Source organism: Ochlerotatus camptorhynchus, unplaced genomic scaffold (genome assembly GCF_037179485.1).
Source record: "Ochlerotatus camptorhynchus isolate MF236.1 unplaced genomic scaffold, CSIRO-AGI_Acam_v1.1 ptg000132l, whole genome shotgun sequence".
Classification (NCBI taxonomy): domain Eukaryota; kingdom Metazoa; phylum Arthropoda; class Insecta; order Diptera; family Culicidae; genus Ochlerotatus; species Ochlerotatus camptorhynchus.
Window position 1 is genome coordinate 283,640 of NW_027040622.1, and position 15,242 is coordinate 298,881.

Genomic DNA, 15,242 nt, shown 5'->3' on the forward strand with positions numbered 1-15,242 from the left:
CAGGAAATCCAAACTTTGCCTGACGAATAAACTTCTAATATTTAAACAAGTTTTTAGACCGGCCATGCTTTACGCTGTGCCAATATGGTCTAGTTGTTGCACTACCAGGAAAAAAGCACTTCAAAGGATTCAGAACAAAATTCTGTAGATGATTTTGAAGTTGCCTCCCTGGTACAGTACTACCGAAGTACATAGAATTTCGAATGTTGAGACTTTAGCACAAATGTCCAACAAAATAATTAATAATTTCCGGCAAAAATCGTTACAATCCTCAATTGCAACGATTAATTCCCTTTATACTTAGATAAGATTTAGTTTTAGTTATTTAGTTTTAAGCTATCAATTGTTATACTGACATGCAGGTTTAAAAAACCTGTTTAAAATACTGAATTGCCAAGACAGGAACAATGTAAAAACACTTAGATATATATCATAACAATTAAGGCTGGTAAGTTACTGTAGTAACTGGAGCACCTAGGTTAAAAATGAAATGTAATTTATTTTGAATTTGAAACAAATAAAGAGTTAAAAAAAAAAAAAAAAAAAAAAAAAAAAAAAAAAAAAAACCTCTGGGACAGCTAACGTAACGGATTTGGGATCAGTCCACACTACAGCCGCCGATAGCCACGAGGATCGGTAGCTTGACATCGACAGCGGCAGGTTTATCTATTGTAGCAGCGTAAGTGTTTCACCTCCCGCCATTGGATCAATAAAACCATTCAATTAAAGCCTAAATTAACCCTTTTTGTCAAGCTTCTCATAATTCTGAAAACTCTCCCTACCTCACCAACGCTCGGAGACCCGGGAGCGACAGAGGCCTTTATTACTCACTCCAACAACTGCCGACTGGCTTAGACCAGCAGTCAGGTATGTAGACACGTCCCCTTCAGGGACGGCGCAGAAGCTCCCGGTGTCCAAACAGTTGTGAGTTTCAATATTAATAGATTCAACTACACGCCACTGACCGTATCGTACGTGACTCGTTGATCCAGTCCCAGGAGGAAGCTATACTGATGGCCATTGGAACCTGTCGACTATTGCTCGTTTAAATGTATCGTTCAAAATACAGATCTGGAAATGACTACCGTGTTATAAGTATAGTTTTCACCGACTTGGATCTTGATCCTGTGATAATGACTACGAACATTTAAGCTGATGGGAGCTGAATCGAAACTTGTGGCATCCAGAGAGCTGAGTCTCATAGCTTCCGTAGCATAATAGGCCGCAGAAATGAACAACATTCCCATGGATTTCACCCCATACCATGCCCTTCTACTTAAAGCTCATAAAGGTCGCCAAGTTGGCCAAGTTCAAATCGAAAAATCGGTTTAGAACAAAATTAGGAACGGTTATTAAAATTAACTATGATAACATTCAATTCAGCTGATATTTTTCTTACAGACGCTTACTTTGAATATTCCCAAGTGGACATGTGGTTTCGTTTGAAGAAAATGTATTATTTCACCCTAAAGAAATCAATAGAATTGGAACCATTGAGTTAGAAAGCTTACAAAGTACTCCTCGCAAAAATTAGAAAAAAATGTAATGTCGCGAAATTTCCTGAAGTTTCTTCTTCTTCTTATTCTTCTTCTTCTTATTCTTCTTCTTCTTATTCTTCTTCTTCTTCTTCCTTGCATTTCAAGCTTATTGCTTATCGCATAAGTCGCTGTCATAATCGCCGTCATAGTCGTAGGCAGTACCGTTAGTATATTTAAAATTAACCATCAAACGTTGTTCATAACATGCCAAGTGAAATTCGAGAACGTAATTTCATTTGAATAGCTTGTTTAACCAGGTCTTAAACAATCGTCACGTCGGTCATAGCTTGTTATGATTTCCTGAACCATGCGTAAAGAGAAAATCGAAACATTGAACGTCGCGTGAAAGTGGATCTTAATGAAGGCCTCTTTCGTAGCTTTAAGTTTTAGGATTTCAAAGATCGTCGGTTGCAGTGGCTTGCTTACTGAGCAGAAAAACGCGATCCCAGGTCCTTCGTATTGAAAATGTATGGTAAGATCGCTTGTCTATCGTGTATAAGTAAACAATTTCGTTGTCGTCGGTGCCGGGTTTGAATAGTTATAGAAACTTGAGTAACGCTATAATGTGATATGAGGGGCTCGGTGGCCTTAGAGCAACCGTTTTTGCTTACTGAGCAGAACATCATGAGTCTAATTTCAAGCCCATCCACATTAAATATTCGTCAATGATTAAAAAGGAGCTCGTCAGCCTAGTGGAAAACGTTTTTGCTTACTGAGCAGAAGACCGTGGGTTCAATCCCAAGCTCCTTCGCGTTATATGATGGTTAGGACATCAATTCAGCTTATCGTTTACCAAAACGAACCCTGCTGCAAACCCAACCCTATTACCCAATATCCCAGTGATTCCTCGTGGAAGTGCAGAGGTGTTCTCGGCTTCCATCAAAGCGAGTATCACGTCAACCCATTCCTACCCCTTCCTTTCTTGACCTGTGTTCGGGCGCGGCCGGCGCTGGTATTGCCTAGTTTGAGATCACCAGTTTTTACACATTGAGGATGATTGCTAGTCCCAAGCATCGTCTATTGGTTCTCGGTGTAATTACAGCTGGTCTGGCAATAACAGAGTAGCAACCGTGGGCGGTCAATCATGCTCATGCTCATGATCAAGCTTATTGCTTATCACATATTAGATTAAGGCTTGTACTCGTAAAAAATGCACAATTTTTATCCGTGTGTAACTTTTTTAATCCGTGGGTAAAAATTGATGAAAATCTGGGTATAACTAGTTTGGAGTGAATTGCTTACATGTGCAAAATTTCATAACAATCGGTTCTGCGGTTATAGAATTCTCTACCACCGTTAGTATTAGTGAGCAGTTTCACTAATCCATGCATTTTACTGGTTGAAAATTAAAAACAAACCGCTGTCAAGTCGAACACTTTGACAGCTAATTTCGTGATCAATAAAACACGGCGGCCAAATCTCGCGCAAGGAAGCTGTATCGAGAGTGGTTAACGAAACCGATGTGTGTGGTTATGGATGACGAAACCTACATCAAGGCAGACGCAAAGCAGATACCGGGCTGGAGTTCTACGTAGTCAAATCACGGTTTGATGTTCCGGAAGACATAAGGAAGAAGAAAGTGGACAAATTCGCCAAAAAATACTTGCTCTGGCAGGCCATATGCAATGCGGTAAACTGAGTAAACCGTACATCACAATGGGTACTATCCACAGCGATATTTACCGCACCGAGTGCCTCCAGAAACGTCTGTTGCCCTTCCTGCGGTCCCACGGAGGCGAGACATTATTTTGGCCGGACCTGGCATCATGCCATTACGCGCGATCGACGTTGGATTGGTACAGAGACAATAACGTTACCGCCAACCCCCCAAATTCACCAGAGATTCGTCCGGTGGAAAGATTTTGGGCCATAATGAAGGCCAAAGTTCGAAAATCGTCCAAAGTGTTTAAGAACGAGCTGGAGTTGAAGAAAGAATGGATGAAAGTGACCAAAAAGGTTGGCTCCACCATTGCACAAAATGTAATGAGGGGTCTTAAGGGAAAGGAGCGGGATTTCAGCGATGGAAAGGAAATTGAATGAAGTAATTATGCCGAAACATAATCCATATGTATTAGTTTTTGGCGAACACTTTTGTCTGGTGCATTTTTTTTTTCGACCTTAGTTACAACTAAATGCAGCAGAGAACTTTAAGAAATGTGTGGCAGTAATCCAAAAGAGTGTGTTTTCAAGTCAATTATAAAAGAATTTCAAAATCGCTAAGAGAAGACTACTTACGTTATTCTGAAGAGTATACCAAGAGACATATGAACAAAATTAAAGAGAATTTTAAGGAAGATCGAACTTATGAGAACTATAGAGCGTATATTTAATGTGATAAACTTTAACTTAGAATCCAAAATTTTACAAAAATTCTAGAAATATTTTAATTTTTCTAAACCTAAGGAACTGTTTCCATGAACATTTGAAACATTCTATAAGGAGTACATCTCTCCATGCGTAAAATCAGTATTTTCGTGGTGTTCTCAGATATTCGAATACAAGTTGTTGAATATAAATAGCTGGGATTTTTTATGTTTTAAACGAGAAAACCACGAACAAATCAAGAGTTCCAAAATGAAAATTTAGTGGCCACCCTGCATAAGTTTACATGCATGGATATTTCCATCGTCAGTAATGTTCAGAGCTTTATTATGTGTAGCTTCTCCGAGGCACTTACAACTTCTTCAAAGTTTCAACATTTTTCCACAAGTTCTCTTGACTTCCCTGAAGTTCTCTGAATAGTGGAGCTCTCAGAACTTCTTAAAAGTTTCTGCAGCTTTCCTGAAGCTAAGGAACTGTCTGAACTGCCCTGAAGCTCGTTGGTCTTCACTGAAGTTCCTGAACTCTTTGGGATTTCAGATGTCTACGTCCCATACAAATTTTCAGACGCAGGGGAAGGAGGAGGATCTAAAACCTCTAAAAACAGGCCAACGTAGACTATGAACAGCTCCTAACTCCAATATTCGGAAGTCGTGGAACCAAACATCCTGGCCCAATCAATGTGAAGTGCGTGTTAGGTCACTTAAAAAAAAACACCTCACCCCAAATGCTGCTATAATTAGAATCCATAATCGTTTATCACATACCACATTGAATCAACACTCATTTTGGATTGCTTATATACAAAATCATTGAGCAAACAGTTCATGGAACTGTAATGCAGCAAATCCAAACCCTCTCTCTATACCGATATACAATAAATGCCACAGTTATGAATCACACGCTAATCGCGTCGCCGCCAGCAAGCCTATAATAAATCCACCTGATGGATGCCACTTAGTTAGCTCGACGGCGCAAGTGACATAACCTTGTCACAATTTCTCACCAAATTAACATACTTGCCAACCAAAAACCGATACCCTCAACTCGTTTCCCCCCGCCCGGGCAATTTCCAACAACGTGACAGTATGAACGATTTTCTGTTCAGTGAGAAAACTAGCTCAATGGGCCTCCCACTAGTGCATTTGTTATTCTCCACACGCCATCAAATAATAGTCATTTAATCGACCTGACTGTCATTCGCCGTCGTCGTCGTCGTCCAACGCGCGCTTTTTGGTTCCAGTTCCATACATGGCAGCACTCAGAGGCAAGCGACGTCTACAGGCCACAGTTGCAGCAAACATGGCTAGCAACAGTTAATTTTAGCTTTCGTTTGTGTTGTCGCCAGCCCCTCGCAGATGGATCTAGCTTTCCCATACATCTATACTAGTCGGAACAAAAGATACCAACCACCCCCCCCCCCCCCACCACCCTCAGCTCCTAGAAGAACGATGTCCATATACAACAGCGCGCCGGCGATGACCGGCCTGAAGATAATGCAAATCACTCGTTCGGGATATTTTTGGACAGATCTTCAAGAGCTGAGGGGTGCTGCACACATATCTGATTTCAATTAGCCATTGTGTTCGTTCATTGAGTTTTGCACTAATTAGAGGTGTGTTTGTTTCATCCAACAAACGACAGAAGCTTAGTCAGTCAACAACTGACAGGTGTTGCCGTTTTCGTTCGCCTTCTTTCGATTGCACCTTATTTGATCCATAAAGGGTAGAAGATTGTAGATTTGGGTTTTCAGCTGGGGTGGATTTATTCGATCGTGGGCGTCGCGAGATTTATTGTTTGCCAAATAAGATTATGAGCTTGCTGTTCGTTCGTTCGTTCTGAAGGAAGTGACGGATTTTCGAGAGGTAATAAATCAAACTTTCAACCTCGTCAGCAGCGGCGTCGTTGATTGAGGGGGTGGAAACATGTTTATGAGCTTTCATTTTATGGATTTGTTGACTCTTACCCATTGGAGCTGGATTAAATATGGTGTAATTGATATTTAGTTGATAAACAAGATCAATTTGCATTCAAATTGAAAGGCAAGTGAAACAAACTGACCTTAAATGTAAAACAGTCGTTTAGCGGAACTTATTTCGCCATCTACCTATTTTCCTAGCATCAATCTCACATAAATTAAACAGTCATTTGGTGGTAGCCTTTCCGCAAAGCCATCGCTCAATTTGACAGCTACAGCTGGGCGCGTTTCGGGGCTGACGGGTGGCTTCCCAGCGAGTAGTTCCTCTTCACGATAACCTCCGACTGCCAAGTAGAAGAAGACGAGCCGAGAACTCGTGCACAATGTGCCACACGCGAATTCCTGTTCCGCTCTTAATTCGAACCCCCCCCCCCCCTCCTGCGCTCTGAAATTACTCGTCTAATTAAGGCTGATTATCTCAATTAAGGCCGCTGCTGCCGACGCCACCGTAGCCGGAGACAGTGAGCATGAGTTGGCAGAGATGCAGGTCAGTTTGTTTTCCCGACAACCACCGTGGGACGGGACATTGTTGTTTACAGCAGCCAGCGGTGTGCAAATCTCGACCCAAACGAATCTGATTATGCCAGACGTGCAGCGTCAACAACCAAGCTGTGGATTATGCAATTTTATTTCTTTTTCCAGTCGGTCGTCTGTGTGGGACACGTTAATCATCAAAAGAGCAAGCTATTAAAGATGTTTGTGTAAGCGCACGAGCAAAGAGTTTTGACAAATATTGACGATGTACATAGTCGAGTTTCAGGTACATTCGGATATGGTTTGTCAACATAAGAGCTGTTGGTCAGTCACGCATAGCTTCCAGATTTACTAAAATAATGTGTGCTCGTGACGTTGCTAGACCGCTGATCCTCTCTCCACCTTCGCTGCAGCTCTGTCAATATTATTGTGTTACTTCTGTTAACATTCTCGGTGTTGATGAACGCTCCGCTAAGGGCAAGCATCTCTCAAAACTGAACAGATGGGTGACCTTGCATGTCCGATACGATGTAGGTGATTTGCGTCAGGTTGAAGTTTACCGTTCCATGCTTTCTGTTGGAGAGATACGGTATTAAGCCAGACACAACGGACACTTCAAAATAAACCAAAATGGTAGAACGTCAACTTTTCGTAAAAGTTTTGACGTGTATTTTCTCCTTGATAATATTTGCAGCAAAACACTATCCAAATTTATGCTGCAAGAAAGTATTTTTCGCTAGATTGGAATGTGGAAATCTTATTTATTAGAGTTAAAAACACTACAACGAATCAGGTTAGCTGGCAATAAAGTAAAGACAAAAGCCATTATCGAATCAGATTAGCTCCCTATCTAGAGAGCTGTAAGATTCCACCGCAACAGGTTATCGTTGGATGAACCTTGTTTGAAACCATGCGAGCGCTGGAAGCTACTGGTGATAACTCATGCTTGTTTTCATTTCATATGTCATTGGTCATCCTCGTTCTGCTTCTGATCGAACTCAAACAAAGTTGCAGCTCCATTGAACCGACCAAACGAGTTCTGGAATCATAATCCTTTTCATAATTCTACTGCCCCGCCATTCCCGAGTCTGCGGAGAATTCCGTCCTTCGAATCATAGAAAAACGAACTTCAATTCGCTTCGCCTAATAGGTTCCATTAAGTGCTCTAAGTGCCATTAAAACCCTCCCTGTGTATAAGCCCTCGTGGTTCATTAATTCCAAAACGGTGTCCCTTAAGTGAACGGCAGCCTCAGTCTGCTCTCCGTTCGATTGCAGTTTATGTTCGTCGTCGTCGTTGTCATTATTCAACATTTTCAACGTTATTTACCTTTTAGAAAAGAAGCACGCGTCTGCAGAATGGGCAAATGCGCGTCGTCGTCGTCGTCTTGTTGAATGAAGTATATACCAACAGAACAACCCACCAACCAGCAACGAACGAATGTGCGAGACTTATGTAAGCGCGTCTCTTTCTCTGCTAGCTAGCGCATTCCGCTGAAATCAGCTGTTTTCGCTTGCCTTACCTTGCCTGGCAAGCGATGGAAAATCTGATTAAGTTGTTATGCTGCCAAACCTGGTCAAAGTACCACCACCATCGGGAGGAAAACCGCCAACAACGGCAACGTGAGGCTTACGTATCAAATGCAGAATTGTGCAGTCCTTATGACAGTCTCGGTCAGCAATGTTGCATGGCACATTCCAACAAGCGGAGCCGTAAGATTTATCAGAATCAAATTGGCTGCAATTATTGTGTGATCGCTGTTCGATGGATTGGTGCTGAAAGGTGGGCAGCATTGAAGCGTTATGAAGAAAGAGAGTACGAGAAACGAATGCATTATAAATGATAGTCGGATAATTACTGGAAGCGAATGAACACCTGAACGGTAGAGTTTAATGTTTCCAAGCCAATTGACCTTTTCTCATATATATTATATATATTTATGCTTGAATGGGTTAAGTTCTGCTTCTGCCTCCTCGTTTTGACGTCCTTACACGAGGTTAGCCTTAGCTACTCTCAACTTAGTGTTCTTTGAAGTCGAAAATACTTCCAATCCAATACCGAACGGGGAATCGAACGACGGTGGCTTGGTCATACTGTGCCTCAACTGACTGCCTTTTACACAAAATGGTCACTGGTGGTCAAACCCGAGCAGAAACGAATATCTCGATACCTTAAATTGGTACGGATGAGCATGACATAAGAAGTAAAATATTAAAAAATAATACCAATAAAATGTTCCCACAATACCATTCCAATACCAAACTATGCAATTGCAATACCAAAACAATACAGGTATTCTTTTGGTATCCAAATATCAATTTTTGTAATTTACAAAATATTTTACATGCAAATTTTTGGTATTATTCTTTGGTATTTTACCACTTATGTCATGCTGATCAATTCAAAATTTTGATATCGGATCAAAATTAGGTATTCATTAGTTATTTTCTCCTGCTCGGGAATGGTTTTTGTTTTACGATGGCCTTCTAGGTCAAGATCACTGTAGTTTTTCTTTCTCGCAGAAGGAAGTGGTTGCCTAGATGAACTGATACGAATGATTTGTGATCATTCAAATCAACAAAACTTTGTTTGCAGCTGCTACGCACTCCCAAGATGGACAATGGAGTAGTTCCAGTTCCAGTGACAATGTCAAAAATAACTTTGTCAATACCCGAGCAGGAGAAAATAACTCATGAATACCTAATTCTGATCCGATACCAACATTTGGTATTGACCAACATGACATAAGAGTTAAAATACCAAAGAATAATACCAAAAAAAATACGTGTAAAATCCTTTGTAAATACCATAAATTGATATTTGGATACCAAAATAATATACCTGGGAGGTATTGTTTGGGTATTACATTATCAGAATTTGGGATTGGAATGGTATTGTGGGACATTTATTTGGTATTATTTTTTAGTATTTTACCTCTTATGTCAGGCTCATCCATACAAATTTAAGGTGTCGAGATATTCGTTCCTGCTCGGCTATTGCATGAAATTTGACAATGATAAATCTCAGCAGTAGTCCAGATGCTTACCCAAGTTGTTCTCACTCGGCATAAACTCAATAAAGGCATTATTGCTGACCTTCAACTAGAGCTGTCAAAACGGTTTAAAACCTACCAAAATGGGATAAAAATAAACAGTGGCGGTCTGCTGCCCATCAAATGCCAAACTCGCATCCAAACTCACTATAAATGTTCTATAAACAAAGAAGACGAAGTTCAGAAAACTTTAGATATCTTAAGGAAATTATCGTGAACATCGGGTCAGTTCTGAGCACGACCATTCTACGACCATCATAATCGGGAAGTTTCAAGAACGTCAAAACAATTTGAGAACTTTCTGGTAGTACTATATACTATATACCATGAACATCAAAGCTGATCCGAGAACTTCAAAGTAGGTCCAATAATTCCACGCTCGTCTGCAGAGCTCCAGGGAAGTTAAATTACCTTAAATGGTAAGTTCCAATAGCTTCAGTGCAGGTCCATGGATTCAGGAAAATGTCTAATATTCAGTGAAAATAAGAGACCTCTTGAGTTCAGGAGAATTACTGGAACTTTACAGAAGTTTCTGATTAGTTCTGAAAGCTTTAGTACAGTTCCGTGAATATCAGACAATTTGTGGGAACTTCAGTGCTGTCCCAAGAACTGCAGGTAACATAGGAGGACTTCAGGGCTGTCCATTAATTTCTAGAAAATTGAAGGAACTTTAATAAAGTTAAAAAAAAATCACGGATGTTCCGAGAATTCATGGATCGTTTTTTTTTTAACAGAGGAAGGTTCCTAGAATTTCTGGAAAAGTTTACAGCTCTTATTGGTAGCTAGAAATTCAGCTTCAGAAAAACTGCAGGAAATTTCCGAGTACATTGCGTAAAATCAAAGAACTTCCAGAGCACTTCCATTAACTTCAGAAATATAACAAAAAATATCAAGAAACTGTTAAGAAATTTATCATCAAATTTAAAAAAAAAATACGAAAAGGAAAGTTCCATTAATATCTGGAAAATCGTCTGAACATTAAGAGTATTCCGAAAATATATTGACAATTCAGGGAACTTCAGGAAATCACCAAAAACTTCAGGGAAAGTCTTTCAAGCCAACAATCAATTCAAGCTGCAGATGAGCCTTATGCATAAAAAACAGGCTTATTCAGCATTTAGGCTATTCAATTCTAAGTTAGCAAGTTTAGATTAGAGATTTAAAAAATCTGTGGGCTCAAGGAAGTTTAGAATACTGTAAATACAAATCCGGGATCTTCAGATAATATAAATGAACTTTAAGGCAGTCCAATTAACCTTAAGAAACAGGCGAAAACTTTTAAGAAAATTCAGGGAAATATAGATAATTTTCGGGAGGTTTAGAAATATTTAGGGTAGTTCCATTAACTTCAAAGAAGCATTGAAAATGGCCGGGAAACATCCTAGATTTTCGGGGCAGTTTTCTTGAGAAATTAAGTGAAGTTTGATGAACTTTGGAAAAATTTCAAGAAGTTCAGTGGAAATCTTGAAACCATATTAACTATTTTGTTTGAACTTCAGGAAAATAGCGGGGACTTTGAAGAAGTTGCTGGATTGTTAGGGATGGCCATAGAACTCTCGTGAAATTTGAACAACAAATATTAAAATTTGAAGAACTTCAAAGGAGTACTTAGAACTCCAGTGAAGGTTTAGAAATTCTAGGAAATTCTGCCAAAAACTTCCAGAAAATTGATAAAGTCCCATAGAAGTTCAACGATCGTTAGCATTATGGAGAAACATTTTAATGAAAGTTCCGTAGACTACTGGGCAGTTTTTGTATGGTGGAAACTTCAGGGAATATCTGTTTCATTTTTTTCAGGAAGATGGAAAAAAGATTTTAGATGTCCCCAGTATTCAGGAAGTTCAGATACCTCCAAGGATAAACAGTATCAAAAACTACAGGAAACAGCAAGACCTACAGACCAGTTTCGAGCACATTAGGGAAGATCAAAGAACCTCAGAGCAATTCTGTTTATACATCTTAAAATCTGTGGAGAAGTTTTGATATTCTCAGGGAAGTTCTGAAATGCTTAGAATGGAATGGAGGAAGTTCCGAAAATTCCTACAATATGGTGGAAATCTCAGGAAAACTTCGTGAACATTGGGAAAACTATGGAGACCTCCGGGAAGATCAAAGAAAATCAAGGCAGTCCCATTAACTGTAGAAAACTGAAGACTTCAGGAAAGTCTTAAGAATTTCTTGTCAAAGGACATCAATAACTTCCCTGACGCTAGAAGATTTTACGATAGTTTAAAGTTCTTTATGAAAATTACGTGAACTTTAAGGCAGTTCAGCGAACTTTTGGAAAATTAATTGATCTTAAGGGCTGAGAGGAGGTCTGAGAACTTCCGGAGAACTTCAAGAACTTTAAGAATCTCTCTTAATATTCTTCAGAATCTCTTCAGGGTCCTTTGTACCTAGTATGCCTGCCAACCATCTTATTTCGGAATTCTTATGTGACTTGATGTGTAAAGTGAGAATTTCGGATGAATTAAAATGTAGCCGCTTCCTCGGGGGCTATTGCCGTTTCTTATTTTTATACTATGACAAAGAAACGAGCATGGCGGGATAGTTCAATGGTAAAGGGTCAGGCTTATCTAGATGATGGTCTGGCTAACTCTTGTTGGCGAAAGTATTTTACGTATTAGTATATAGTATATAGTATATAGTATATAGTATATAGTATATAGTATATAGTATATAGTATATAGTATATAGTATATAGTATATAGTATATAGTATATAGTATATAGTATATTACGTATTTAGTATTTTAGTATTTTTTTCAGTTGTATGGTGAGCTAATGGCATAAGTTCTATCCATGTCCCAGTGTCAATAATAGGGATCTAAATGAATGTGCACGCAGTTTTATGTTCTGTTATTAACATTATGGGTGCTCCTGATAGAAGGAGCTTGGAGTTGAGGTAGGTGGGTCCATAAGAAAAAATAACGAAAAAAAAAATACTTGGAGCTCACCTCAGCATTAAATTAGTGTTCTCCTCAAATGCCCATTGAGCTACCATACATATATGGAATCGTTTGAAGATTTTTGTAAATTATACTCAGATTTGTAATTGTAATTCTCTTTTAGCATACTCCCTATTCTCATGGAATTATGCTAAGGAGTATTTTTCTCCAAGGAACTTCTTGAAATTACCCTCAAAATTCCCAGGGATTTCTCCGTTGAACTGTTTTGATGTTCTTCTCAAATTATCTTGAGACAATCCTCTGAATTATCTTCCAAATTTTCTCAAAATTCCTAAGGAACTTTCCTATGAACTTTCGTGAAAGCTTCATTTGAATCCTATTTATAATTTCCATGCAATTCTACTCAAAACTACTTCCATGGGATTCTCCTTAGGTTTCATATGGAATCTGAAGTTTCTCAGAAGCTCCTTGAAGGTAGATTTTATTTGATGTTTTTCTCACGTTCTTCCCAGAACTGCATTGGAATTAATTTCCATCGAAATTTGAATCGAATTCCATGAGCGTTGAGCATTTTTCTTGGTTGGTTGATTTTCGTTTTCAAATCTGTGATCTAGATAAATGTTCAACGCCCAAAATTATGGATATTTATCTCCGTTCCAGATTGCTGAAAATGTCTACAAGTAGAAATGTTTTTAAATACAGAATTAAAAAATAATGATTTAGTATTAAATCTGTGAAGAATAGCCATGTTCCAGAATCTGAACAAAAAAATAAATCCTCTGAACAGTGATGGCATAATCATTGGCAAATTGTTATTTTTCCGCTCTCATGCACTATCAATATCACGCGTGATATTGGAGCGAAATATCATGCTGGATATTAATTTTAAAAGCTTCTTTGATATTGCGAGACTATTGACAACGTGTAAAGTTAAAGCTGAGAGTTGAATCGACGCAAAAATGATTCCATTTTCATTTTTCTCTTCATCGATGACAGACACGAAGCGACTGCTGCCAGCCGTTATGGAAGTTTCGGTTGCGTTCAAGTGTAAAGCGATAATCCTGATACTCAATCTCACCACAGTTTGAAGAGATTTGCAGCTGATGAATTTTGTTGTTTGCTTGTTGATTTTTGTATACGAAATTCAAGCGTGATCTTGTTCTTTGCGAGCTTAATTTTTTTGATATTTTCTCAACATAGCTCCTGAATTTTAAAATTTATTTGATATTGAAGATAAATCTAGGCCGGATCTATTAAGTTTAATGAGTGAAACAAAGTTACGAGCAAAATAATACTTTTGCATTATAAAATGTATTATTTGACTTAATTTTTTTTTTTAATACTTTATTATAGAGATTTTTAACCATAGGCTAGTTTATCTCTATATTTGACTTAACATTCCTCAGAATTTATTGCAAATTCCAAGTTTTTCGAGGAAAACATACTTCCCTGAAGATTCCAGGTTTTCCAGGTAGTAGACACAAAACAAATGTATATGCATGTCAAATTCATCATATTAAAAGTATCCCTTATGTATAGATTGCAGATATTTTGTGGTGATAATTGAGGAAATTAGTCCCAATAGAGAATATAAATACCTTGATGCTAGATTAAATAACAGGTTTTTTAAACTAGATTTCATTTGTAGTAAATACCAATCGCAAATCTATTTTGAAAACTTACAAACAACAAATTTTCCAGAAAAATTTAGATTACCTAATGATCATTTAATATTAGTTCTAGACCCAAGGTTATCTAATAAAATATAACACCAACATAGACAGTTCTTGAAAGCATCTTGGAAAATGATCTATGCGTCACACATTTTAAAAACGGCCAGGCCTAGTGTGCGTAATTTAAGGGGCAAGATGATCCAGAAAACATCGAGTCTGTCTAAACACAATGCTTTAGAAAGCAATAAATAAATTAAACGAGGACATCTCGTACCCACAATCCAGCCGAAGTAAATGGATACGAGAAAGAGTTCACGTATACAATTTTGCAAAAACAGAAACGTAAGAACACATTCAAAACATAACCACACTACAACCAGAGGGGGTTGGGGTGAAGTTAAGAGAATTAGCCTACGGGTTTATCCTACAGGCTATTCAACATCGCGTTAGAAGGAGTGATCAGAAGAGCTGGGATAGACACGAGTGGCACGATCTTCAGGAAGTCCATCCAGGTTCTTGGCTTCGCCGATGACTTAGAACTTTGAGACGTTGGCGGAAACGTACATCAGACTGAAGGCTCAAGCTAGGCGGATTGGACTTGCCATCAACGCATCGGAGACGAAATGCAAAGGTGTTTCCCAAAGAGAACAGGGCTAAATATCTCAGCTCCTGGTTGCACCATCTATTGGCAGTCGTTTTAAAATTTCATCACAGTCGGATGAATGGAAACCAAGTTATTGCGAATCAAATTACAGTCTGCTCGCAGTGTCGGTACAAAAATGTCGATCGAACAAAGAGCCAACTTGGCAAACACTTTTCCGAAACGTTTCAAATGGTCAAACAATTGTTGAAGATGCTAATTTCAAATAACAGACTGTAGTGGTAATTTTTATACGATAGATGGAGTAGATGAAAGTGTAGAGTTGATAGTTGCGTTAGAGTACGGCAGTGTGAAAATTGCATATAGATAGTAGAATAGCGAGCTAGAACAACTTTTAAGGAAGGTACAAATCGGTTTTTTCATCTCTCTTTACCAAACTCCCCCTTTGGAGAGGGATGGTGAGGGGTGTCCCCCCCCCCGCCACCACTGGCAAAAAGAGATGAAACCCGACCCGCTCAAGTACCAACTGTGTGTTTGAAACAGTTCTACCGATTTTTTACCGCACTTCAGTTGTTATTTTAAGGAATGCATCCAGTCGTAGGTTTGGAAATTGCAATTATAAGTTTATTTTGATGAGTTGGTTGGAAATGCTAACATGAAGCTTTAGTGTGATGATTTATTAGCTAGAGAATGATCTTTAG

General features: G+C 38.8%; 1 protein-coding gene across 2 annotated transcripts in view; it reads left to right on the forward strand.

The window, feature by feature from the left end:
- The window catches only part of LOC135700319 (terminal nucleotidyltransferase 5C), a 234,350-nt gene that overhangs the window by 123,991 nt on the left and 95,117 nt on the right, over window positions 1-15,242 (forward strand). The window lies entirely within an intron of this gene.